Source organism: Mustelus asterias, chromosome 15 (assembly GCF_964213995.1).
Source record: "Mustelus asterias chromosome 15, sMusAst1.hap1.1, whole genome shotgun sequence".
NCBI lineage: Eukaryota > Metazoa > Chordata > Chondrichthyes > Carcharhiniformes > Triakidae > Mustelus > Mustelus asterias.
Window position 1 is genome coordinate 91,894,379 of NC_135815.1, and position 25,322 is coordinate 91,919,700.

Consider the following 25,322-nt stretch of genomic DNA (forward strand, 5'->3'; position numbering starts at 1 on the left):
TCCCTGAGGGCAGCAGTGCTAACCACTGTGCCACCCTAAATGCCTTACATAAAGTTCATTTATTAGTGTCACAAGTAGGCTTACATTAACACTGCAATGAAGTTACCCTAGACACCACACTCCTGCACTTGTTCATGTCACTGCACCTAACCAGCATTTCTTTCAGACTGTGGGAGGAAACCGGAGCACCCGGAGGAAACCCACGCAGACACATGGGGAACGTGCAGACTCCGCACAGATAGTGACCCAAGCCGGGAATCGAACCCGGGTTCCTGGCGCTGTGAGGCAGCAGTGCTACTGTGCCGCCCCATGAATTCACAAAGAGTAGGGTCGTCCTAACCCAGATGGGCCTTTAAGCTGCACCTGGATTGAAAAAAGTTAAGTTTATTTATTAGTGTCACAAGTAGGCTTACATTGACACTGCAATGAAGTTACTGTGAAAATCCCCTAGTTGCCACGCTCCGGCACCTGTGCAGGTACACTGAGGGAGAATTTAGCACCTAACCAACACAACTTTTCGGACTGTGGGAGGAAATCGGAGCACCCGGAGGAAACCCATGCAGACACACGGAGAACGTGCAAACTTCACACAGACAGTGACCCAAGCCGGGAATCGAACCCAGGTCCCTGGCGCTGTGAGGCAGCAGTGCTAACCATGGGTTACATAGAACATAGAACATAGAACAGTACAGCACAGAACAGGCCCTTCGGCCCACGATGTTGTGCCGAGCTTTATCTGAAACCAAGATCAAGCTATCCCACTCCCTATCATCCTGGTGTGCTCCATGTGCCTATCCAATAACCGCTTAAATGTTCCTAAAACATTAGGGTTAAGAGCATTTTAATTTTCTTTTCCTGCCTCCTGCAGGTAGAGTTATTCTGGACTTCATTATCCATTCGAGATGTGTAAGTCCACAGAAAGTCTTTTACTCTTTGGACATATTTATCTATATGATTCAGGGTTAGAGAAAGTTCCCTGAATTATCAGGGGTTGAGGTTTCTCCTTCTCGATTGGCACTTGGAGTATATTGGACTATTTTTCAGGAACCTGTTTAATTAAATAAGACAATGCCAAACAAAGAAAGGGATTTCATTCATATAGTGACAAACACAACCATTGGATGTTTCCAAACTGCTTTCAACCCTCTGTAATATTTCTCCGTATACTACCCGTCAGGTTGCATTTTGGCAAGTTGAGGGTAGAAGGATATTTTGGAATAGTATGATCAACTTGGGGGATTGGCGACTATTTCCACAGAGCTTGTCCTGAGAAAGTTAATGCGCTGAGTTTTCCAACCCTTCCCGCCGGTGGCATCTTCCAGTCCTCTCCCCCCCATCCCCCCAAACCCGGAACCGGGACCAGTGAACAACTTAAAATGCCAGTGACATCAGCGGGATGGAAAGATCCCACCGCCAGCCAATGGTGAGCTGCTTCTGCTACTGAAAAACACGCTGTGGGTGGGGGACTGGAAAGTCTCACCCAATGGGTTGAATAACATTTCTGTCAGAGTCAAGCTTGACAAACTGAAAGGCCTTACTTCACTCGCTGCTTTATTTTGATTTTATAGGTGGTGTACATAGTCTTTTTTCGAAGGAGTTACCTATTGGATATTACACCTGTTCCCCCCACTCCTCAATGAGTAACTTATTTGTTGTTTTCTGTTCAGGTTACATCTCATGTAAGGTCGGAACTGTAACAATACAAACTCGACACATAAAATTCTGAGAGGACTTGATGGGGTAGATGCTGAGAGGCTGTTTCCTCAGGTTGGAGAGTTTAGAACAAGGGGGTCACATTTTCAGGATAATCAAAGAATCATAGAATCCCTACAGTGCAGAAGGAGGCCATTCGGCCCATCGAGTCTGCACCCACCTCAATCCCACCAAGGCCCTATCCCCATAACCCCATGTCTTTACCCTAGCTAGTGCCCTAAGGGGCCGTTTAGCATGGCCAATCCATCTAACTTGCATCTCTTTGGAGTGTGGGAAGAAACCAGAGCACCCGGAGGAAACTATGCAGACACGGGAAGATTGTGGAAACTCCACACAAAGGTTTGCCCTGAGATGTAGAGAAATTTCTTCACTCAGAGAGTGTTGAACCTGTGGAATTGTCTACCACAGAAGGTTGTGGAGGACAAGTCACTGAATGTATTTAAGAAAGAGATGGACAATTTTGTAGATTTTAATGGCATCAAGGGCTATCAGGAGAAAGCGGGAATATGGCACTGAGATAGAGGATAAGCCTAGATCATAATGAATGGCTGAGCAGGCCTGAGGGGCCAAATGGCCTACTCCTGCTCTTAGTTTCTATGTTTCTTCAGTCAGAAGGCTGTATATAATTTTTTGGAATTCACTAACCCAGAGGGATGTGGTTCCTCAGTCGTCTGGTATAATCAATGTTGAGATGTTTGGACTTAAAGGGAATTGAGGGACGTGGGGATAGGGCGGGAAAACAAAGCGAGGTTTGGGGATCAGCCATGATGTTAACGGATGGTGCAGCAGACTCATGGGACCTACTCTTGATCCTATATCTTTAAGTTCTGATTGACCGCAAAAACTGGGGACAATTCAGTCTAAAAGCCCACATCGACCAATCATCTGATTAACTCTCCCCTCCTATTTAATCTCCAGACTGAGAGCACTGCCTCCATGCTCCCTGCCCCTGCAAAGTGAAGCCACAAAGCATTTATCAACGCCTAAGATCTCAATGAATCAATCTCGTCCAGTGATGCGAGGCATCAGAAAATATGAGTGCTGTCACAGGGCATTAATCACAAGACAGAGCTCAGTCATTTTTGGCTGATATTAGCCTGGAAAAATTAATAATGTTGGGAGAGGTTCACTTTTAAATGCAGAAATGCTTGCATGACATTGTGTGCATGACACTTTTTCCCCCCCTCCTCTGCACAATGCTACCCTAAGCGTTCCATTATGTTATCAGGCACATCACTTAGCACTCTTAAAATTCCACGAACGACTCACGACAAACGCTAAACAGTAGTAGGTAAGTCCAAATGCTTTTAGTTCTTTTACAATGCAGCACGCAAAATGAAGAACCATCTCTGGCTAATGACAGCTCCAGGAGATTTAAAAGATACCAAAGTCATTGACTGCTCCATTAGCCACAAAGCCTCTCCTACCTGATGGACTGACATTATGAGAAACAGTTAGCATTCAGTGGGTGGGGTGGGTGGAGGGAACTTGAATTCTGTTCACTGGTAAGTAATTCTTGCAAACATCCATTAGCCTGAATTTGTGCCACAAAAACCTTTCTCAATGCATGGCTGTTTCTTTTTTATTGATATAGAACATAGAACATAGAAAGCCACAGCACAAACAGGCCCTTCGGCCCACAAGTTGCGCTGATCATATCCCTACCTCTAGGCCTATCTATAGCCCTCAATCCCATTAAATCCCATGTACTCATCCAGAAGTCTCTTAAAAGACTCCAACGAGTTTGCCTCCACCACCACCGACGTCAGCCGATTCCACTCACCCACCACCCTCTGAGTGAAAAACTTACCCCTGACATCTCCTCTGTACCTACCCCCCAGCACCTTAAACCTGTGTCCTCTCGTAGCAACCATTTCAGCCCTTGGAAATAGCCTCTGAGAGTCTACCCTATCCAGACCCCTCAACATCTTGTAAACCTCTATCAGGTCACCTCTCATCCTTCGTCTCTCCAGGGAGAAGAGACCAAGCTCCCTCAACCTATCCTCATAAGGCATGCCCCCCAATCCAGGCAACATCCTTGTAAATCTCCTCTGCACCCTTTCAATGGCTTCAACATCTTTCCTGTAATGAGGTGACCAGAACTGCGCGCAGTACTCCAAGTGGGGTCTAACCAGGGTCCTATAAAGCTGCAGCATTATCTCCCGACTCCTAAACTCAATCCCTCGATTAATGAAGGCTAGTACGCCGTACGCCTTCTTGACCGCATCCTCCACCTGCGAGGCCGATTTAAGAGTCCTATGGACCCGGACCCCAAGGTCCTTCTGATCCTCTACACTGCTAAGAATGGTACCCTTCATATTATACTGCTGCTTCATCCCATTGGATCTGCCAAAATGGATCACTACACACTTATCCGGGTTGAAGTCCATCTGCCACTTCTCCGCCCAGTCTTGCATTCTATCTATGTCTCGCTGCAACTTCTGACATCCCTCCAAACTATCCACAACACCACCTACCTTGGTGTTGTCAGCAAACTTACCAACCCATCCCTCCACTTCCTCATCCAGGTCATTTATGAAAATGACAAACAGCAAGGGTCCCAGAACAGATCCCTGGGGCACTCCACTGGTCACTGACCTCCATGCAGAGAAAGACCCCTCCACAGCCACTCTCTGCCTTCTGCAGGCAAGCCAGTTCTGGATCCACAAGGCAACAGCCCCTTGGATCCCATGCCCTCTCACTTTCTCAAGAAGTCTTGCATGGGGGACCTTATCGAACGCCTTGCTGAAGTCCATATAGACCACATCCACCGCTCTTCCTTCGTCAATGTGTTTGGTCACATTTTCAAAGAACTCAACCAGGCTCGTAAGGCACGACCTGCCCTTGACAAAGCCGTGCTGACTACTTTTGATCATACTAAACTTCTCTAGATGATCATAAATCCTGTCTCTCAGGATCCTCTCCATCAACTTACCAACCACTGAGGTTAGACTCACCGGTCGGTAATTTCCCGGGCTGTCCCTGTTCCCTTTCTTGAATATAGGGACCACATCTGCAATCCTCCAATCCTCCGGAACCTCTCCCGTCTCCATCGACGATGCAAAGATCATCGCCAAAGGCTCTGCAATCTCCTCCCTCGCCTCCCACAGTAACCTGGGGTACATCCCATCCGGTCCCGGCGACTTACCAACCTTGATGCCATTCAATAGTTCCAACACATCCTCTTTCTTTATGTCCACATGCTCGAACCTTTCTGTCCACCGCAAACCAGCAGTACAACCACCCAGATCCCTTTCCACCGTGAATACCGAGGTAAAGTATTCATTAAGCACCTCCGCCATTTCTAACGGTTCCGCACAAACTTTTCCCCCTTCACCTTTTAAGGGTCCTATGCCTTCACATCTCATCCTTTTACTCTTGACATATTTGTAGAAAGCCTTGGGATTCTCCTTAATCTTACCCGCCAAGGTCTTCTCATGACCCCTTCTCGCTCTCCTAATTTCCTTCTTAAGCTCCTTCCTACATCCCGTATACTCCTCTAAATCCTTAACACCTCCTAGCTCTCTGAACCTTCTGTACGCCTCTCTTTTCTTATTCACCAGGTTCATCACAACCTTCGTGCACCACGGTTCCCGTACCCTACCAACACCCCCCTGTCTCATCGGAACGTTGTCATGCAGAGCTCCAGACAAACATTCCTTGAAAATCCTCCACTTTCCTTCGGTACTTTTCCCCAAGAATGCCTCCTTCCAATTTACCCGTCTAATTTCCTCCCTGATGACACTGTATTTCCCTTTACTCCAGAGAAACACTTTCCTAGCCTGCCTGATCCTATCTCTTTCCAATGCTATCGTGAAGGAGATAGAATTATGATCGCTATCCCCAAGATGCTCACCCACCGAGAGATCCTCCACCTGTCCAGGTTCATTAGCCAGCACCAGATCAAGTACATACTCTCCTCTAGTAGGCTTATCCACATACTGTGTCAGGAAACTCTCCTGGACACACCTAACAAACTCCTCTCCATCCAAACCCCTAGCCCTAGGGATATTCCAATCTATGTTTGGGAAATTAAAATCTCCCATCACGACAACTCTGTTATTCCTACATCTCTCCAGGATCTGTTTCCCCATCTGCTCCTCAACATCTCTGTTACTATTGGGCGGCCTATAGAAAACACCCAGCAAAGTTACCGACCCCTTCCTGTTCCTAACCTCCACCCACAGAGACTCCGTAGTCAATCCCTCCACGGCGTCCACCTTCTCTACAGCCGTGACACTATCCCTGATCAACAGTGCCACTCCCTCCCCTCTCTTGCCTCCCTCCCTGTCCTTCCTGAAACATCTAAAACCCGGCACCTGAAGCACCCAGTCCTGTCCCTGAGACATCCAAGTCTCCGTAATGGCCACCACATCACAATTCGAAGCAGCAATCCACGCTCTAAGCTCATCCACTTTATTCACTACACTCCTGGCATTAAAATAGACACATCTCAGACCTTCAGCCTGAGCACTTCCCTTCTCCATCACTCGTCTAACCTCCCTCTTACCCTGTCTACATTCCTTATCTATTTGCGAGCTAACCTCCTCGCTCTCAGTCCCCTCATTTCGATATATTACATACATTCCTCCCATTTGTCAGTTTTTAATGAATTGCCTTTCCATAGCTGTGATCATATATGGCTAGGGTGGCACATTGGCACAGTGGTTAGCACTGCTGCCTCACCGCGCCAGGGACCCGGAATTGATTCCCGGCTTGGGTGACTGTCCGTGTGGAGTCTGCACCTTCCCCCCGTGTCTGCGTGGGTTTCCTCCGGGTGCTCAGATTTCCTCCCACAGTCCGAAAGATAAAATTTATTTATTAGTCACAAGTGAGGCTTACATTAACAATGCAATGTGGTTACTGTGAAATTCCCCGAGTCGCCACAGTCCGGCGCCTGTTCGGGTCAATGCATCTAACCGGCACGTCTTTCAGACTGTGGGAGGAAACCGGAGCACCCGGGGGAAACCCACGCAGACACGGGGAGAACATGCAAATTCCACACAGACAATTACCTAAGCTGGGAATTGAACCCAGGTTGCTGGCGCTGTGAGGCAGCAGTGCTAACCACTGTGCCGTGCTGGTTAGGTGGATTGGCCATGCTAAATTTCCTATAAGTGACTCAACAATGCGCAGATTAGCTGGATTGGCCATGCTAACTTGACCCTTAGTGTCCCAAGATGTGTAGGTTAAGTGGATTGGCCATGCTAAATTGCCCCTTCGTGTCCCAAGATGTGCAAGTTAGGTAGATTGGCCATGCTAAATTGCCCCTTCGTGTCCCAAGATGTGCAGGTTAGGTGCATTGGCCATGCTAAATGTGCAGAGTTCTCGGAATAGAGCAGAGGGAAGAGCCTGGGTGGGATGCTCTTATGGAGAGTTGGTGCAGTCTCGATGGACCGAATGGCCTCTTTCTGCACTGTATGGATTCCATGATTCCATCCACAAGAAAATGAAGCTTTTTAATTTTTTATTTACAATATTTGGCACTTCATTGATAATATTTGATAGTATTCAGTATTTTCAATTCTAGTACACAAGGGGAGAATTTCTCCTGAGGCAACTGTATTTTTCAACAAAATTAATTCTCAGATGTAAGCATCACTAGGGAGGCCGGTATTTATTGCCCATCCTTAGCTGTCCCTTGGAGGTGCAGTGGGTAGCATCCCTGCCTCCGAACCAGAAACTATGGGTTCAAGTCCCACCCCAGGACGTGATGGCCCAGGAAGGTGCGTTCAAAACGCAGCCAAACGGGTTGAGTGTCAACCTGCAAAATCCTTCCAAGCACTCCAATGGCTGGCGGTAAGAGCAGGGGATACTCCTGGTCAGCCAGGTTTGATGCAGAGTGGCGCCTCTCTGCAGACCGACTAGTGACCTGTTCCAGGAATTACTAGCCACGGAAACAGACAGAAGTCTATCTTTGTGCACCATTAGGTGTGGGAGGAGAATTGGAATTAGTCATCCTTCAGAAGGTGATGATGAAGGTGGGGCCTACCTCTAAAGTGCAATAGGAACCTCCGGGAGTTTGACCTCATTGATGATGAAGTAGGTTGGCACATGACCTGTCAGGAATCAGAGGGGAACTTGGAGATTATGGTTTTTCCAAGTGCCTGCTGCTCTTATCCTTCTATTTGGTGCAGACCACTGGTTTCTGAGGCACTGTTGAAGAAACTGAGAAATGGTGAAGAAGAAGCTTATAAAGATCAGATTTATGATATTGCTGCATTCACACATTCCCCAAAGAAAAACCTTGGCTCTCAATGGCATCAGTTCATCCTCATGTGGAGAGATGTGAAGTAGGAAACTCTCCTGTTTTTGTTATTTTTAGCCAAATTATGAACATATTTATTCTGAACACATCTCAAGAACCCTAGTGCAAAAAGGTCATCTTGGCTCTGAGTGAGTGAGAGCGGAGTGTGTGGAGTGCATCTCAATAATCTTAGATTAAAGTTTATTTATTAGTGTCACAAGTAGGCTGACATTAATACTGCAATGAAGTTACTGTGAAAATCCTCTAGTCGCCACACTCCGGCGCCTGCTCGGGTACACTGAGGGAGAATTTAGCACAGCCCATGTACTGCGCAGCAGGGTAGTGCAATGGTTAGCACTGCTGCCTCACAGCACTAGGAACCTGGGTTCAATTCCGGCCTCGGGTCACTGTGTGTTTGCACATTCTCTACGTGCCTGCGTGGGTTTCCTCCGGGTGCTCCGGTTTCCTCCCACAGTCCAAAGATGTACGGGTTGGGTTGATTGGCCATGCTAAATTGCCCCTTAGTGTCAGGGGGGCTAGCTAGGGTAAATGCATGGGGTTATGGGGATAGGGCCTGGGTGGGATTGTGTTCGGTGCAGACTCGATGGGCCAAATGGCCTCCTTCTGCACTGTAGGATTCTATGAAATTACTAACCTTGGATTAAAGTTTATTTATTAGTGTCACAAGTAGGCTTACATTAATACTGCAATGAAGTGAAAATCCCCTAGTTGCCACATTCCAACGCCTGTTCAGGTACACTGAGCGAGAATTTAGCATGGCCAATGCATGTCTTCCAGAGTGTGGGAGGAAACTGGAACACCTGGAGAAAACCCGTGCAGACATGGGGAGAACATGCAGACTCCGCACAGACAGTAACCCAAGCTGGGAATTGAACCTGGGTTCCTGGCGCTGTGAGGCAGCAGTGCTAACCACTGTGCCACTGTGCCTGTTAGTTGCCATGATGAGGAGTGCTGGTGTTGGACTGGGGTGGACACAGTAAGATGTCTTACAACCAGGTTAAATTCCAACAGGTTAACCGATTCAAGAACAGATTATTCCTTGCTGCCGTTAGGCTTTTGAATGGACCTACCTTGCACTAAGTTGATCTTTCTCTACACCCTAGCTATGACTGTAACACTACATTCTGCACTCTCTCATTTCCTTCTCCATGAACGGTATGCTTTGTCTGTATAGCGCGCAAGAAATAACACTTTTCACTGTATGTTAATACATGTGACAATAATAAATCAAATCAAAGTCGTGAGCTTTTGGAGCATTGCTCCTTCATCAGGTACTCCTTCATCAGGGGGCCACTCACCTGATGAAGGAGCAGCGCTCCGAAAGCTCGTGATTCCAACTAAACCTGTTGGACTTTAACCTGGTGTTGTGAGACCTGCTAGTTGCAGCACTGAAGGAAGCCATTTGGCCCATCATGCTTGGTCTCTCCACATAAGTTAGAATGAATGAGAGGAATCCGTGACAGGGATTGTTCCACTTTGAAAAACATGCTTTCGGAAACAATGAATAAGTGCAAAATTATACTTCATAATGAAGCTGGAAACTAGATGAAAAGATTCAGTTGCACAGATTATGACTTTAGTTCTTGTGTTAAAGCTTTAAAGTTACAATACCAAGTGAAATCCTACAAGCCATCAATACCTTAACGATGCTTGATTCATTAGACAGGCTGTTAATATGGACACCAATCTCAATCAAACAAGCAGACGCATATAAAGAGCAAGCATGGCAGTTGTTTCTTAATCATTTCCATGGCACAGATCATTTTACAAGAATCTCAATTAAGCCCAGTTGGCAATTTAAATTATAGAAAAGATAAAATCTCTGGACCACATCAATAACAAGTTTGTATTCTGTAATAAACTATGTAAATAAAAATGAAGCAGGAGAAACTTATGTCTGTGCAGAATCTGCACGTTCACCTCGTGTCTGCACGGGTTTCCTTCAGGTGCTCCCATTTCCCCCCACAGTCTGAAAGACGTGCTGGTTAGGTGCATTGGCCATGCTAAATTCTCCCTCAGTGTACCCGAACAGGCGCCGGATGTGGCGGCTAGGGGATTTTCACAGTAACTTCATTGCAGTGTTAATGTAAGCCTACTTGTGACACTAATAAAAATAAAAACTTTAAAAAGAGGCCATTTAGCACAGCCAATGCACCTAACCTGCACATCTTTGGACACTAAGGGGCAATTTAGCATGGCCAATCCACCTAACCTACACATCTTTGGATACTAAGGGGCAATTTAGCATGGCCAATCCACCTAACCCGCACATTTTTGGAGTGTGGGAGGAAACCGGAGCACCCAAAGGAAACCCACGTAGACACAGGGAGAACGTACATACTCCACACAGACAGTCACCCGAGACCGGAATTGAACACAGATTCCTGGCGCTGTGAAGCAGCAGTGCTAACCACTGTGCCACCGTGCCGCCCCGTGCATCTATTAAAATTTAAAGTTGGAAGGTGATAAATGAAAATGGGATTTTTAGTGAGTGAGGATTGGAATTAATTGCTGGCAAGGTTTGAAGATCAGAAAACCACGGCAGGTATTAGAACGAAAGCCCGAACTGGATTTCCTTTGGAGGGGGAATCGGGAGTTTATTAATTCTTGGGCCATGATAAGGAAACTGAACCATGGTTTGGAATGGAAAACCAGATGAAGCAATGATGTTTTCTTGCCAAAACATTGATTAGAATTTTAGCACATTTTCCTCAACTCCCCCACTCTGCCTCCCGTCCCCGCCAGATGGGGGAGGGGAATGAGATGGAGTGAAATTGGGCATCATGGCAGCGGTGCCATTGCTGGCACCCATCCATCGCTCTAAGTTTGTACCCACGACCTGGAGAGATGCCAGGTGGCCCACTCACCTGTGGCCCAATTGAGGCCCTTAAATGGCCAGCACCAATGGTGGCATTGTCGCAGCTGCTGAGCTGTCGGCTCTCTGATTGGGCCAACAGTTTTTGGAGAGGTTGGGGTGGGGGCGGGGGGGCCACCGTCATCAATTGGATGTGAAAACTGCGATCCTTAACCTTGCTGGACAAACACATTCTACTGATGCTACAGTTGTTTAAACATCTTTACATTGTTCAGTATTATGGATGGTCTTATTCTTGGATGCAGTCAGTTACCGCGGGCAATGCCATCACAGGCATACCAACTGCATATCTGGTGAATACCCGCTGCAGTCATTCCAGATTTTTATTTAAATTTAACAATTTGCACTTCAGCAATTGCTGTAGGAGAACTTGAACATACATCCCCAGAACTTCAGAGCACCAGTCCAGCGAGATTACCACGACACCACTATCTCCCCAGCGCCATTTAAGTACACACTTGCAGGACCCTGATTCCAATATTCCTGCAGAAAGAGTTGAGGACCTGAAGTGCAAACTCTCCAGATCACCAGCAACCTGACCTTGTCCTTCCACGCCGACGCTTTATTTAAGAAAGCCCACCAAAGCCTCTACTTTCTCAGTAGGCTAAGAAATTCAGCATGTCTGCTACAACTCTCACCAATTTTTACAGGTGCGCCATAGAAAGTATCCTTACCACAGCTTGGTATGGCCCCTGCTCTGACCAAGACTGTAAGAAACTACAAAGAGTTGTTGAACGTGGCCCAGTCCATCACGTAAAACAGGCTTCCATCCATTGACTCCATCTACACTTCCCATTGCCTCAGAAAAGCAACCAGCATAATCAAGGACCCTGGACATATTCTCTTCCACCTCCTTCCATCAGGAAAACATATAAATTTCTGAGGTCACATACCAACCGAGTCAAGAACAGCTTCTTCCCTGCTGCCATCAGACATTTGAATGGACCTACCTTATATTAAGTTGCTCTTTCTCTGCACCCTAACTATGACTGTAACTCTACATTCTGTGGCCTCTGCCGTCCTTCTCCCCTACGTACTTTATGAACGGTATGTTTTGTCTGTATAGCGTGCAAGAAACAATACTTTTCACTGTATCCCAATACATGTGACAATAATAAATCAAATTCAAATTCAAAATAGCACTTTTTCCAATTACGATGCGCCCAAAATCAGGAATGGTTCAATAAAGCACTCTTTGGCTTTTGGCTGAATAAACTTATTTTTTGAGGGCTCAGAAGGATTATCAAAATGTTTTGCCCTTTCTTGGTTGACCACCCCCCTTCTCCCTCTCCCTCCCTCCCTCCCCCAGTTAATCTCTCCACCACCCCATCAACAAGCCTGATCTGCTATCGGGGTGCATACAGAACTTGGCCATTTTTCTGTGAAGTCTATGTGGCATTCCCTGCTCGACAGTGGCCTTTGTGTGGGTGAAAGATACGGGCCTAACCAGTCTGGCTTTGGCTGAGGAGCACGGGCCCACTCTCTGTAAAGCTCCCAATATGAACAGCTGCCATGTAAAATCAATCTCCTGCCTCTGTGTCTGCCTCACAATGAAAAAAAACCATCAGCAACTTTGTCACAGGTGAGAAAATTGACGGAGTGGTGATAATTGTTATCCAAGTGAAAATCTGACCGGTACTATTTGTTCAAAACACTTCTATTATTAGAGATTCAGTTTGTGGCACAATTTAATGCATTGTCTTCATTTCCAAACCTTTCTCTTAAATTCAACTCTTCCCATTCCCTCCTCAAAGTATTGTTGCCTTCCTTCTGTTCCACCGTCCCTCATACAAGTGTTAGTTGTAAGAGTTTAAGTTCAAAGTTTATTTATTAGTCACAAGTAGAATTACATTAACGCTGCAGTTAAGTTACTGTGAAAATTCCCGCGTCGCCACACTCCGGCATCTAACCGGCACGTCTTTCGGACTGTGGGAGGAAACTGGAGCCCCTGGAGGAAACCCACGCGGTTACGGGGAGAATGTGCACATTCCGCACAGACAGTGACCCAAGCTGGGAATTAAACCTGGGCCCCTGGCGCTGTGAGGCAGCAGTGCTCACCACTGTGCCGCCCTTGCTTTAAGCCAATAATTTGTGGGTCTATGCCCCACTCCACAGACCCAATAAATTCCAGACTGTCACTCTGTACCGTTCTGAGGAAGAGGTTGCTACCTTTTGGAAATATTAAGCTAAGGTCCTATCAAATATCTCAAGGCATTATATCGAAGAACGGAATAATCTTTCTTTCCATCCTGGGTTATGTTTATTCCTTGTCCTTGCTATGAATGGAGTGCAGCTAAGGTTTACCAGGCTGATTCCTGGGATAGCAGGTCTGTCATCTGAGGACAGATTAAGTCCATTAGGATTGTATCCACTGGAGTTTAGAAGCGTGAGGGGGATCTCATAGAAATGTATAAAATTCTAACAAGATTAGACAGGATGGATTCAGAAAAAATGTTCCCGATGGTGGGGGAGTCCAGAACTAGGAGTCATCGTTTGAGGATAAGGGGTGAACCTTTTAGGACTGAGTTGAGGAGAAATTTCTTCACCCAGAGGGTGGTGAATGTGTGGAATTAACTACCACAGAAAATAGTTGAAGTCAAAACATTGTGTGATTTCAAGAAGAAATTAGATATAGCTCTTGGGGCTAAAGGGATCAAAGGATATGAGGAGGAAGGCGGGATCAGGATATTGAATTTGATGATCAAAGTGAATGGCAGGGCAGGCTCGATGGACTGAATGGCCTACTCCTGCTTCTATTTTCTATGCTTCTACGTTTCTAACTAGCATCACGAAAGCAGATTATCTGGTCATTGCTGCATTTCTGTTTGTGGGAGTTTGCTGTGTCTAGCTTGGCTGCCATGTTTCCCAGATTGCAACAGGGACTACACTTTGAAAGCACCTGATTGGCTACAGAGTGCTCCGTGACATCCTGAGGTTGAGATGGATGGAAGTGTGTCAATTGTTCCTGTTACTGGTGTGTATGTCTTGAGGGTGGCAGGTTTACAGACTGTTTTATCATGGAGAGAGTTGAATCTACTGATGACCATGAAACCATTGTCAATTGTCGGAAAAACCCATCTGGCTCACTAATGTCCTTTAGGGAAGGAAATCAGCCGTCCTTACCTAGTGTGGCCTACATGTGACTCCAGAGCCACAGCAATGTGGTTGACTCTCAACTGCCCCTCAAAGATAACTGGAGATGAGTAGGCACAGTAAGTAGTCTCACAAACCAGGTTAAAGTCCAACAGGTTTATTTGGTAGCACGAGCTTTCGGAGCGCTGCTCTTTCATCTGGTGAGCCAGTATTTATTACCCTTCTCTGGTGTGGCGTTGCCGGCGTTGGACTGGGGTAGGCACAGTAAGTAGTCTCACAACACCAGGTTAAAGTCCAACAGGTTTACTTGGTAGCATGAGCTTAGTTGCCTTCGGAGGGCAGTTGAGAGTCAACCACATTGCTGTAGCTCTGGAGTCACATGTGGACCAGACCAGGTAAGGATGGCAGATTTCCTTCCCTAAAGGACACTAGTGAACCAGATAGGTTTTTCCAACAATGGTTTCATGGTCATCAGTAGATTCTGAATTCCAGATATAATTTTTTTTATTGAATTCAAGTTCTACCATCTGCCATGGCAGGGATTGAACCCGAGTTCCCAGAACATTAGCTGAGTTTCTGGATTAATAGTCTAGTGATAATACCACTAGGCCATCACCTCCTTAAGTGTAGTCCAGTCTGCCATGTCACCAGCTACAACATGCTGGATTAAATCCACACCCAATAGTAAGAACATAAGTACAACTGGGGATGCTCGAGTAGTCCATTTGGCCCCTCGAGCCGGCTCCCTCCCTAATGGCATTGTGGGTCAACCCACAGAACATGGACTGCAGCGATTCAAGAAGGCAGCTCACCACCACCTTCTCAAGGGCAACTAGGGATGGGCAATAAATGCTGGCCAGCCAGTGACTCCCATGTCCCACGAATGAATAAAAAAAATCATGGCTGATCTTTTCGTGGACTCAGCTCCACTTACCCGCCCGCTCACCATAATCCTTAATTCCTTCACTGTTCAAAAATTTATTTTTGCTTGAAAACCATTCAATGAGGTAGCCTCAACTGCTTCACTGGGCAGGGAATTCCACAGATTCACAAGCCTTTGGATGAAGAAGTTCCACCTCAACTCAGTCCTAAATCTGCTCCCTCTTATTTTGAGGCTATGCTCCCTAGTTCTAGTTTCACCCGCTAGTGGAAACAACCTCTCTGCTTCTAGCTTATCTATTCCCTTCATATTTTGATATGTTTCCATAAAATTCCTCCTCATCCTTCTGAATTCCAATGAGTATACCCACAGTCTACTCAGTCTCACCTCATAAGCCAACCTTCTCAACTCCGGAATCAACCTAGTGAATCTCCTCTGTACCCCCTCCAGTGCCAGTATATCCTTTCTCAAGTAAGGAGACCAAAACTGTACACAATACTCCAGGTGTGGCCTCACCAGCGCTTTATACAGCTGCAACATAACCTCCCTGTTTTTAAACTCCATCCCTCTAGTAATGAAGGACAAAATTCCATTTGCCTTCTTAATTACCTGCTGCACCTGCATATCAACATTTTGTGATTCTTGCACAAGGACACCCAGGTCCCCCTGCACAGCAGCATGCTGCAATTTTTTACCATTTAAATAATAGTCCATTTTGCTTTATTCCTGCCAAGATGGATGGCCTCACATTTACCAACAGTGTACTCCATCTGCAGAGTCTGCAGCGTCTGCACGTTCTCCCCTTGTCTGTGTGTGTTTCCTCCAGGTGCTCCGGTTTCCTCCCACAGTCCGAACGACGTGCTGGTTAGGTGCATTGGCCATGCCAAATTCTCCCTCAGTGTACCCAAACAGGTGCCAGAGAATGGCAATCAGGGATTTTCACAGTCACTTCATTGCAGTGTTAATGTAAGCCTACTTGTGACTAATAAATAAAAACTTTTTAAAAACTTTGGGTGGCATGGTGGCACAGTGGTTAGCACTGTTGTCTCACAGTGCCAGGGACTCAGGTTCAAACCCAGCCTCGGGTCACTGACTGTGTGGAGTTTGCACATTCTCCCCATGTCTGCATGGGCTTCCTCCGGGTGCTCCGGTTTCCTCCCACAATCCAAAGATGTGTGGGTTAGGTTGATTGGCCATGCTAAATTGACCCTAGTGTCAGGGCGATTAGCAGGGTAAATGTGTGGGGTTATGGGAATAGGGCCTGGGTGGGATTGTGATCAGTACAGACTCGATGGGCCGAATGGCCTCCTCCTGTACTGTAGGGATTTATGATTCTATGATTGTTTCTCGGACCTCACCTGCCATAGCCTCCTTGTCATCAATTTTTGGCATGTTATTTGTGTCTTCCACTTTGAAGTCTTTAGATTCTGTGCAGCGAAAAAACTTTTCTTTAAATAAATGGGCTGCATTGAAAGTCTACAATCTCTTCTGGCCAAATGCTAGCCTTGTCATTTGTTTTTTGCTGAACATTAGAACTTTTTTTTGAAGTTGAAAGTTTGTTTTGGAATAAATAGCTTTAATTGTGTCATGCATTGCTGACTAATCTGTAACCTATTGGAGATAAATGGCATCCCACTTGAAAAAGATAACTGGCAAACACAGGCACGACACTGCACTGAGCACAGGAAATGTTTTATATTAAGCACTTCTTTAATGAACATGTTTCATATGGGGACATTGCAAAAGATTTGATTAGACTTTGACCTTTTTCTGGGAATTACACTGGCTTACTGAAACCAAATATTTAGCTCATGCTACTCAAAGACAATGCAAACGAGAGGCGTCATTTCTTCCCAATGGGACAATTTCTATCCAGATGTTTCGCTATTTATTCTTTGATGATAGATTCAACATTTTGCTACTATAGAATCTAGCCGGCCTATAACCAGCTAACCAGCCTCCCATCCATTGACTCCGTCTACTCTTCCTGCTGCCTCGGCAAAGCAGCCAGCATAATTAAGGACCCCACGCACCTTGGACATTCTCTCTTCCACCTTCTCCCGTCGGGAAAAAGATACAAAAGTCTGAGGTCATGTACCAACCGACTCAAGAACAGCTTCTTCCCTGCTCCCCTCAGACTTTTGAATGGACTTACCTTGCATTAAGTTGATCTTTCTCTACACCCTAGCTATGACTGTAACACTACATTCTGCACCCTCTCCTTTCCTTCTCTATGAACGGCATGCTTTGTCTGTATAGCGCGCAAGATACAATACTTTTCACTGTATGCTAATCCATGTGACAATAATAAATCAAATCAAATCAAATCAAAATGTAGTTACCTGCCTTTTTCTACCTCCTTTTTTAAACAGTAGCGTAACATTTCCTGTTTTCCAATATGCTGGAACTGCCCCAGAGTCCAGCGAATTTTGGTAAATTACCACAAGTGCATGTGCTATTTCCCCCACCATCTCTTTTAGTACCCTGGGTTGCATTCCATTAGGGACAAGTGAGGCATCTTTAATTTCCATACTAGAAATTAAAAGTTGGATAAAAGTTGAATGGATTGGCAGAGTTTGTGCCATTCAAAAGTTGGCAGTCTTGCCCACGTGTTCCATCCGCATTGTTCATACAAACATTGACTTCGCAATGTTACGTTCTGAATAATGGAAAAATATTTGAGATGCATAAAGCTGGGATGCCTCACAGAAAGTTCACGAGAAAACCTATTCAGTACTGGCTTGAAGTTCTGCACAGTAAGAGTTTTAACAACACCAGGTTAAAGTCCAACAGGTTTATTTGGTAGCAAATACCATGAGCTTTTGGAGCGCTGCTCCTTCGTCAGATGGAGTGGAAATGTGCTCTCAAACAGTGCACAGAGCCCTCCGAATACACAGGATCTGCTCGGATGAGGAGGATCGCAACAGAGACCTCCAGACGCTGAAAGATGCCCTCATAAGAACAGGATATGGCGCTCGACTCATCGATCAACAGTTCCGACGCGCCACAGCGAAAAACCGCACCAACCTCCTCAGAAGACAAACACGGGACATGGTGGACAGAGTACCCTTCGTCGTCCAGTACTTCCCCGGAGCGCAGAAGCTACGGCATCTCCTCCGGAGCCTTCAACATGTCATTGATGAAGACGAACATCTCGCCAAGGCCATCCCCACACCCCCACTTCTTGCCTTCAAACAACCGCGCAACCTCAAACAGACCATTGTCCGCAGCAAACTACCCAGCCTTCAGGAGAACAGTGACCACGACACCACACAACCCTGCCACAGCAACCTCTGCAAGACGTGCCGGATCATCGACATGGATGCCATCATCTCACGTGAGAACACCATCTACCAGGTACACGGTACCTACTCTTGCAACTCGGCCAACGTTGTCTACCTGATACGCTGCAGGAAAGGATGTCCCGAGGCATGGTACATTGGGGAAACCATGCAGACGCTACAACAACGGATGAATGAACACCGCTCGACAATCACCAGGCAAGACTGTTCTCTTCCTGTTGGGGAGCACTTCAGCAGTCACGGGCATTCAGCCTCTGATCTTCAGGTAAGCGTTCTCCAAGGTGGCCTTCACGACACATGACAGCGCAGAGTTGCTGAGCAGAAACTGATAGCCAAGTTTCGCACACATGAGGACGGCCTAAACCGGGATGTTGGATTTATGTCACATTATCTGTAACCCCCACAGCTTGCCTCCTGGACTTGCAGGCTGTCCTGTCTGGAGACAATACACATCTCTTTAACCTGTGCTTAATGCTCCCTCCACCCACATTGTCCGTATCTTTAAGATCTGGTTGGCTGTAGGGATTCGCATTCTAATCAGTATTCTGTAACTTGATTTTGTGTCTCTGTGCCCTGTTTGAGAGCACATTTCCACTCCATCTGACGAAGGAGCAGCGCTCCGAAAGCTTATGGTATTTGCTACCAAATAAACCTGTTGGACTTTAACCTGGTGTTGTTAAAACTCTTACTGTGTTCACCCCAGTCCAACGCCGGCATCTCCACATCATGACTACCATTGAAGTTCTGCATCCAGCTCCACCCAACTCCAGGTGACTGGTTCGTTCAGGAAGGACTAATTTATTTGGGCAAATACCCATTCATTCCCTGAACAGTCTCCACTGAAACTGGACCAGTTCATTCACTGCTATTCACCCCACGCCAACACTATAGTTAAGAAAGCCCACCAATGCCTCTACTTTCTCAGAAGACTAAGTAAATTTGGCATGTCAGCTACGACTCTCACCAATTTTTACAAATGCACCATAGAAAGCATTCTTTCTGGTTGTATCACAGCTTGGTATGATTCCTGCTCTGCCCAAGACCGCAAGAAACTGCAAAAGGTCATGAATGTAGCCCAATCCATCACGCAAACCAGCCTCCCATCCATTGACTCTGTCTACACTTCCTGCTGCCTCGGCAAAGCAGCCAGCATAATTAAGGACCCCACGCACTCCAGACATTTTCCTTTCATCTTCTTCCGTCGGGAAAAGATACAAAACTCTGAGGTCATGTGCTAACTGACTCAAGAACTGCTTCTTCCCTGCTGCCATCAGACTTTTGAATGGGCCTACCTCATATTAAGTTGATCTTTCTCTACACCCTAGCTATGACTGTAACACTACATTCTGCACTCTCTCCTTTCCTTCTCTATGAACGTTATGCTTTGTCTGTATAGCGTGCAAGAAACAATACCTTTCACTGTATACTAATACGTGACAATAATAAATCAAATCAAATTAAATCAAAATCAAAACTATATTCTTATTGAACTGACGCTCAGTAGCAGCAGTGTGTACTATCTACAAGATGCACTGCAGCAATTCACCAAAGATCCTTAGGCAGCACCTTCCAAACCCACGACCACTTCCATCTAGAAGGACGAGGGCAGCAGATACATGGGAACTCCAGCACCTGCAAGTTGCCCCCCAAGCCAGTCACCATCCTGACTTGGAAAAATATCGACATTCCTTCGCAGTCGCTGGGTCAAAATCCTGGAATTCCCTCCCGAACGGCATTGTGGGTCAACCCACAGCACGTGGACTGCAGCGATTCAAGAAGGCAGCTCACCACCACCTTCTCAAGGGCAACTAGGGATGGGCAATAAATGCTGGCCAGCCAGCGACGCCCATGTCCCATGAATGAATAAACAAAAAGTTACAAAAACAGTGACAATGACCTGTACACACAAAACGGGTGGCGCTTGAATCCCAGGGGGACTAATATCCTGGCGGGAAGGTTGGCTAAGGCTACTGGGGAGAGTTTAAACTAGATAGGTTGGGGGGAGGGGATCGAGACGAGGTGACTGGGAGCGAGGAAGTTAGCTCGCAAACAGAGAAGGGTTATAGATGGTGCAGAGGGAGGATGGACGGAGGATAGAGAAGGGGAGAGCTCAGACCAAAGGATTAAGATGTGTTTACTTTAATGCCAGGAGTATAGTGAATAAAGGGGATGAGCTCAGAGCATGGACCGATGCCTGGAAGTGTGATGTGGTGGCCATTACAGAGACTTGGATGTCTCAGGGACAGGACTGGATACTCCAGGTGCCGGGATTCAGATGTTTCAGGAAGGACAGGGAGGGAGGCAAAAGAGGGGGTGGAGTGGCACTGCTGATCAGGAATAGTGTCACAGCTGTAGAGAAGGTGTATGCTGTGGAGGGATTGTCCACCGAGTCTCCGTGGGTGGAAGTTCGGAGTGGGAAGGGGTCGATCACTTTGCTGGGAGTTTTCTATAGGCCGCCCAATAGTGCCAGGGAGGTGGAGGAACAGATAGGGAAACAGATCCTGGAGAGTTGCAATAATAGCAGAGTTGTTGTGATGGGAGACTTTAATTTCCAAAACATAGATTGGAATATCCCTCGGGTAAGGGGATTGGATGGGGAGGAGTTCATTGGGTGTGTTCAGGAGGGTTTCCTGACACAGCATGTGGACAAGCCTACAAGAGGAGAGGCTGTACTTGATCTGATACTGACCAATGAACCTGGACAGGTGTCAGATCTCTCAGTGGGAGAGCATCTTGGGGATAGCGATCATAACTCTATCTCCTTTATGCTTGCATTGGAAAAAGAGAGGATCAGGCAAGCTAGGAAAGCGTTTATATGGAGTAAGGGGAAATATGAAGACATAAGACAGCAAATTAGAGGAGTATATTGGAAGGAGGAATTCTCGGGGAAATCTACTGAAGAGAGGTGGCAGTTTTTCAAGGAATGTTTGTCTAGGGTTCTACAGGACAATGTTCCGAGCAGACAGGGAGGGGTTGGTAGGTTAAAGGAACCGTGGTGCACGAAAGCTGTGCGGGACCTAGTCGAGAAGAAAAGGAAAGCGTACAAAAGGTTCAGAGAGCTTGGCAAAGATAGGGATCTAGATGAGTATATGGCTTGTAGGAAGGGACTAAAGAAGGAAATCAGGAGAGCCAGAAGGGGTCACGAGAAGGCCTTGGCAAGTAGAATTAAGGAAAACCCTAAGGCGTTCTATAAATATGTGAAGAGTAAAAGGATGAGACGTGAAGGAATAGGGCCTATAAAAGGTGAAGGCGGGAAAATCAGTACGGAACCAGTAGAAATGGCAGAGGTGCTTAATGAGTATTTGGCCTCGGTTTTCACAGAGGAGAAGGTCATGGGTGGATATACTGTGGGCTTGCGGTGGACTGAAAAGATTGAGTATGTGGACTTTAAGAAAGAGGTTGTGCTGGAATCTTTGAATGGCATCAAGATAGATAAGTCGCCGGGTCTGGATGGGATGTACCCCAGGTTACTGTGGGAGACGAGGGAAGAGATTGCAGAGCCTCTGGCGATGATCTCTGCGTCGTCGATGGAGACGGGAGAAGTGCCAGAGGATTGGAGGATTGCGGATGTGGTTCCTATTTTCAACAAGGGGAATAGGGATAGCCCTGGAAATTACCGACCGGTGAGTCTAACCTCAGTTGGTAAGCTGATGGAGAAGATGCTGAGGGACAAGATTTATGAGCATTTAGAGAGGTTTAGTATGCTCAAGAATACTCAGCATGGCTTTGTCAAAGGCAGATCGTGCCTTACGAGCCTGGTGGAGTTCTTCGAAAATGTGACTAATCACATTGACGAAGGGAAGGTGGTAGATGTGGTTTATATGGATTTTAGCAAGGCGGTCGATAAGATCCCCCATGCAAGGCTTCTAGAAAAAGTGAGAGGGCATGGGATCCAAGGTGCTGCTGCCCTGTGGATCCAGAACTGGCTTGCCCAAAGGAGGCAGAGAGTGTGTATAGATGGGTCTTTTTCTAAATGGAGGTCGGTCACCAGTGGTGTGCCCCAGGGATCTGTTCTGGGACCCCTGTTGTTTGTTATTTTCATAATTGACCTGGATGAGGAAGTGGAGGGATAGGTTGGTAAGTTTGCCGACGACACGAAGGTTGGAAGGGTTGTGGATAGTCTGGAGGGATGTCAGAAGTTACAGAGGGACATAGATAGGATGCAAGACTGGGCGGAGAAGTGGCAGATGGACTTTAACCCAGATAAATGCGTAGTGGTCCATTTTGGCAGGTCAAATGGGATGAAGGAGCACAATATAAAGGGAAAGACTCTTAGTACGGTAGAGGATCAGAAGGACCTTGGGGTCCGGGTCCATAGGATTCTAAAATTGGCCCCACAGGTGGAGGAGGTGGTTAAGAAGGCGTATGGTGTGCTGGCCTTTATCAATCGAGGGATTGAGTTTAGGAGTCCGGGGATAATGATGCAGCTATATAAGACCCTCGTCAGACCCCACTTGGAGTACTGTGCTCAGTTCTGGTCGCCTCATTACAGGAAGGACGTGGAAAAGATTGAAAGGGTGCAGAGGCGATTTACAAGGATGTTGCCTGGATTGAATGGCATGCCTTCTGAGGATAGGCTGAGGGAGCTCGGTCTTTTCTCCTTGGAGAGACGTAGGATGAGAGGAGACCTAATAGAGGTATGTAAGATGTTGAGAGGCATAGATCGGGTGGACTCTCAGAGGCTTTTTCCCAGGGTGGAAATGTCTGCTACGAGAGGACACAGGTTTAAGGTGCTGGGGTGTAGGTACAGGGGAAATGTTCGGGGCAAGTTTTTCACACAGAAGGTGGTGGGCGGGTGGAATCGGCTGCCGTCAGTGGTGGTGGAGGCAAACCTAATAGGGTCTTTTAAGAGACTCCTGGATGAGTACATGGGACTTAATAGGATGGAGGGTTATAGGTAGGCCTAAAAGGTAGGGATAGGTTCGGCACAACTTGTGGGGCCGAAGGGCCTGTTTTGTGCTGTAGTTTTCTATGTTTCTATGTGGTGGAAGTTTCTGCATGCGTCAAGACTCAGGAACGACAGAATTATTGGAAACCCCAATGGTTTATCTGTCCTTTTCTGTGCAAGGAGGTGAATGAGTTATTACAATTGACAAGATCCGAATGTTAGGTTTTGCAGATATAGATTTAGTGTTAGGTTAGGTTTGTTTAGAATTCGAAATCTACTCTAATTCATTTCACATTCTGCTCAATACATTTACAAAATAATTTATCGCCTGTGAATGGGCTTTGCAGCGTGTCCATATAGCACATACTGAGAATGGTAGGCAGGAAAAAGTTTAACACTTGGAGCAACTGGGTCAAAGAATCCCTACAGTGCAGGGGGAGGCCATTCAGCCCATCTAGCCTGCACCAACAGCAATTCCACCCAGGCCCTATCCCTGTATGCCCACGCACTTACCCTGCTAATCCCCTTGACATTAAGGGGCAATTTAGCATGGCCAATCAACCTAACCTGCACATCTTTGGATTGTAGGAGGAAACTGGAGCACCTGGAGGAAACCCACGCAGACACGGGGAGAATGTGCAGACTCTGCATAGACAGTCACCCAGGTTGGAATCGAACCCAGGTTCCTGGTACTGTGAGGCAACAGTGCTAACCACTGGACCACCATGCTAGCAGTATCTAGAAATCATAGAATCATAGAAACCCTACAGTGCGGAAGGAGGTCATTCGGCCCATCGAGTCTGCACTGACAATAATCCCACCAAGGCCCTATTCCCCTAACCCCTCATATTTACCCTGCTAATCCCCCTGACACTAGGGTCAATTGAGTGTGCCCAATCAACCTAACCTGCACATCTTTGGACTGTGGGAGTGTGGTAAACCACTGTTAACTCATTGCCTCTGTGTGTGTGTGTGTGACATGCCTGGACATGCCCCTGCCGGCCCTGCCTGAGACTCCTCCCCCCTGGTCCAGGTATAAAGGTGACTGCTCCCCACCCTCCTGCCTCAGTCTCTGGACCAGTTCATCAGCATGGGTGTGCTCCAAGTCTTTTGCGAATAAAAGCCTATTTGTTCTTGCATACAAACTAGTCTTTGCTTGATTGATAGTGCATCAGGGAGGAAACCAGAGCACCCGGAGGAAACCCACCCAGACACGGGGAGAATGTGCAAACTCCACACACACACACACACACACACACACAGTGACCCAAGTTAGGAATGGAACCCGGGTCCCTGGAGCTGTGAGGCAGCAGTGCTAACCACTGTGCCGCTCCGAAATGATCTATGAATGCAAGTTTTATTTCAACAAGGCTCGGTGATACAAGCTCGCCTTTCATGGTGATTGACTAATGTAATTTCTCGAGGTCTTTTCAGAAAGCTTTCAACTGAAATACGTCTGATGGTCCTCATTTTCAATTCCACTTCAACGTGGAACCTCCTTTTGGTTGAATACGGCAGGAGCCTAGAATTTAAGTGGTAGGTGCGAACAATTTCTCTTGATTGGACTCCTGCGCTTGTTAGATTTGTCTACTGAGAGGTCAGCCCATTGTCATCCAGAATATGGTTCCAAAATTGTGCAGGAGCAGCCTTGCAAGCTAATCAAACAATTATCAGCCAACTTCAATCATCCATCCTCACTTTGCCTCGCATAGCAGTTGGAAATCTCAACGCAATATTATGCATCTATATTAGTCATTCTAAAGTCGGCAAAGAAGTAATTGTTTGACTGACCTACCTCACCTTCTAATTCCCTTAATATTAGATTCCAATTGCAATTCTCTACCAACACCCAGTGGTGCTGACATTCATCTGTTGCCATAGCTAATAGTTTGTGTAACGAGTCGCTCATCTGTCTCCAAACCTTAATAATAGGTGCAGGCCCGATATCTAATTTAGCTTCAAATGCTATGAAGTGAGGTACTCCTCCCCCACTTTAGGACTCTATAATTATGATTCATTCATTGTAGGGCTTCCTTCTCAGTTTTAAAAGTTTATTTATTAGTGTCACAAGTAGGCTTAGGTTAACACTGCAATGAAGTTACTGCGAAAGTCCCCTGGGCGCCACACTCCGGCGCCTGTTCGGGTACATTTAGGGAGAATTTAGCATGGCCAACGCACCTGAACAGCACATCCTTGGATTGTGGTAGGAAACCAGAGCACCCAGAGGAAACCCACGCAGACACGGGGAGAACGTGCAAACTCCACACAGACAGTGACCCAAGCCGGAGAATTGAACCCGGGTC